The following is a 3,753-nucleotide window of genomic DNA, read 5'->3' as shown; positions in this document are numbered from 1 at the left end:
TGCATCTTCAACCGCAACATCACCTTCCCCCTTGCCGGCTTCAACCGCCTCCTTAACGCCACTAGTCCCAGCCTCGGTGTTCTCAACCATCTCTTCATCATCCTCACCACCAAGGTCGTCAAGTGCAGCCTTCTATTTCTCCACCTCCCAGGCTGACTTGTCGAAAGCAGGATCACCGGCCTCCATTGCCATCTTGATCCGCGCCTGGAATACCGATCTGGCAGCCCACACCTTGGCTTCGTTAGTCACCTCCTCCACTGCCTCTTGACGTTGGGCCTCGGCTGAGGATACCTGATCCTCAAATTGTTTCTTGAGTTGGATCATAGCCTTATCCTTTGCGACCGCAACTTTCCCTAACCCGGACATCTTCTCGCTCATCTGGAGGATAGTCTTTTCATAGTGGTCCCTCATAGCAATCACAGCCTACCAACAAATTTCGTGTCAAAATTGGGACAATGCTGGATCCGAAATTCTTATAGGGAAAAACACGGTACACTTACAGAGAAGACAATGTCACAGTGGGTCTCGGGATCAGAGGGTTTCTTCCTCTTGGAAGCTGCAGATTTGGCCCTGGTAGTGGCGGTCTTGGGCTCGGAGTTTGTGCCAGCCTTTGAATCCTACTTCTTGACAGCAGGAGAGGTAACCATGCAGTCGATGTCGTCAAGGGAGAACTTGAGAGCGGACTTTCCAGATTTCTTGGTGCCTGTAGAGGAGAAATCAACAGATAAGTATTCCATTTTGTTTTATTTACTTTAAAATGATTAACTTACTTGACATGTTTGAGCTTGACGAGATGTCACAAAAACCTTCAACAAACCGAGCTTGAAAGGTCCTAACTTCGGTATCCAACGCTAGGAACCGTTTTGCCTTTTTTTCTGTTCCAGGTAGCTTGCTCAATGAAGCGAAGTTCTCAACTGCAGATAACAAAAAAGAATAAGTTTTAAAGCTGAAGAATAAAGGATCCTGCTATTCCTTAAGGATCCAGGATCCTACCCTTTGTGACCCACGTGGAAGGAAGATCAGCCCCCCTGGTATCGAGTCGCGTTTAACGAAGAAAAATTGATTCCTCCACACGGAATCGTTTAACGTGGCTTTTAAGATCGGATGGGGCTGTCGGGGTTTGGACTTGAAGATAAAACGGGCAGAACCGAAGGTAGTAAGGGTATACAAATAAGACAACTCTGGGAGGCCAAAATCGATTTTTTTCTCCTTAATGATTATTTCGATGGTGCTAAGAACCCTCCAAATCATCGGCATGGCTTGTATGTAAGATATGCCGGTTGAATCAAAAAAACTTTGGGTAAAAGATGGAAAGGGGTATTTATAGCCGATAAGAAAGGGAGTTGCCGGAAAGCAGACCCAGACCTTGGAGTAAGTGTCACATCTAATGTTGGATTCATAGGGTCGGAACAAGGTTTTTGGAGGAAATAATGTGTGAAAACTGTCGACCTCGGGATCCGTGAGCTTACAGATTTCAGAAGAAGGGTTGGAAAGCAGGCCTTGTGGTTCCATTTCGACCAGTTCGGAACCACCGGATGACTGTTCGGAAGGTTTAGAAGGGGCCGGAGAAGAAGAAGAAGCAGCAGACATGATTAAAGAGAATAAGAAACTAGGGTTAGAAGAATACCTTATTCGTCGGATGAAGGTGTATATAATCAAAGATATAGGGTGGCATATGTAGACGGTTATAATTAACCTTAAGGGCTAAATGGTAAATTTTCTAGCAAAACCGTCCCATCGTGCAGTTTTCACAATGATTTTGAATTTTAAAATGACAGTTGTGTTCCACTGTCACCCGCCATTTTGGGGGCAATTGTTAGGCCATGATTTTTATACTGAGCATACTTTATCCTTACTGTCTTATGGATAGTTTATCCTTGAAATATATGTCAGGATATAAAGGATCGACGATCCCCGGTATTGTTTGTTTACTAATGATTGCATTTAGTATGGTGATGTGTTAGACATGTGTACCAACTTGGAGACGCATTTGCATCAATTATCTGCATGGAACACCCTATAGCTGGAACATGGATATAGGATCCTAATTCAATACAGCTGGTTATGGACGAACTCTCTAGAAGATCGAAGTTTAAATATCACCAACGGCTGTGAGACTCGTTCTTCCGCTTATCTCGCTACTGAACGACTATACGCACGTGGTCAAAGTCATGGAGCGGCAAGTGGAGGACTTCCGTGTAATTAGGAGATATTGTTATTATTGTTATATTATTTAAAAGAGTAATGATCGAATATGAAGAACACTTGTATTCTCACACACACTAGAGCATATTCAATAATTCTCTCTACACACTAGCTTACATTGTAATTTCGATCATATACTCCACAAACATTTGTAACCACTTTTCGTTGATTAATAAACTTGACGGTGATAGTTTTCACCGTCCGGGGGTTTTTTGTGCCGGAGACCGAGATAACCATATACTCGTCGACCAAAGATTATCTTGTTGATTATTGACTAAGATACTTCGACCAAAGATTATCCTATTAATCCTTGACCGGAGCTATTTTACCAACGATTACCTCGATAAGTTTTGACCAAAGTAAGACTATCTTGGTTAAGGGCTTTTTCCCTCGTGATCAAATCATCATGTTCATCAATATCACGCTCATACATTAGTCATTATTGTGTTAGCACCTTACCTCACATTTACAAATTTGGATACTTGATCCTTAGCTGATTTTTGTCCAAAACACTTCCCTTTCTCGGACTTGTACAAATGCTTCTGCCTCAATTCATTTGGAGAAGTAGTCAGTCATAGCAAGCATAAAGACCTTTCCACCGGGTGCTTTTGGTAGCCTTCCCACAATATTCATACCCCATTTCATGAAGGGTCATGAAGAGGATATAGGATACAGAGGCTCCGACGGTTGATGAAGGATGTTCGCGTGTCTTTGGCAAGCATCACGTTTCCTTGAATACTCCACTGCATCCTTCTTCATTGTTGGCCAGAAGTATCCAGTTCTGAGTATCCTGGAAAATAACGCTCTTCCACCTGTGTGATTACCGCAATCTCCTTCGTGAAAATCCTTGAGTACTTCTTGGATCTCAGGATCCTCAATGCACCTCAGATATGGACCTGCAAGAGATTTTCTATATACCATATCATCTAATAAACTATATTGGGATACCTTGAGTTTGAAGGACTTGGGATTTTCTGTGGCTGGAATTTCTCCAGTCTGAATGTAGTTCTTGATAGGATGGATCCATGATCCTCCGTTATTTGAGGATAAAGGATCCTAGAGCACGATTTCTTTATCATTCGTTATCTCTCCAACTTCCTATTCTCCTATTGCTGGAGAGAGAATGTGGATTATTGGGATTTTCAAATCCTCATGAATCTTCAGAGATGAGGCTAAGTTTGCTAAGGCATCTGCCCCAGCATTTTCTTCCTTCGGTACCTGTGTAATACTAAATATTTCGAAGGATTTCGATAACTCCTTCACAACATCTAAATATTTCATTAGTTTCTCACCTTTAACAGCATACGAGCCATTAAAGTGGTTAGTTATCAATAAAGAATCTACATAAACTTGAAGATACCTGATCCTCATGTTTTTAGATAATTGCAAACCTGCTATTAAAGCCTCGTACTCTGCTTCATTATTTGTTGCCTGAAATTCACAAGCTATTGACTGGGGTAATATGTCCCCTGTGGCGATTTCAGTAGGATCCCTAATCCTGTTCCTCTCACGTTGGATGCTCCATCCGTGAAGAGTATCCAAGGGTCC

This window comes from Bidens hawaiensis, unplaced genomic scaffold (assembly GCF_021521415.1).
Source record: "Bidens hawaiensis isolate Kalapana, Puna unplaced genomic scaffold, B.hawaiensis_p1.1 tig00003115_1, whole genome shotgun sequence".
In the NCBI taxonomy this organism is placed as follows: domain Eukaryota; kingdom Viridiplantae; phylum Streptophyta; class Magnoliopsida; order Asterales; family Asteraceae; genus Bidens; species Bidens hawaiensis.
The sequence above is the reverse complement of the archived record's forward strand: the minus strand, read 5'-3'. Positions refer to the sequence as shown.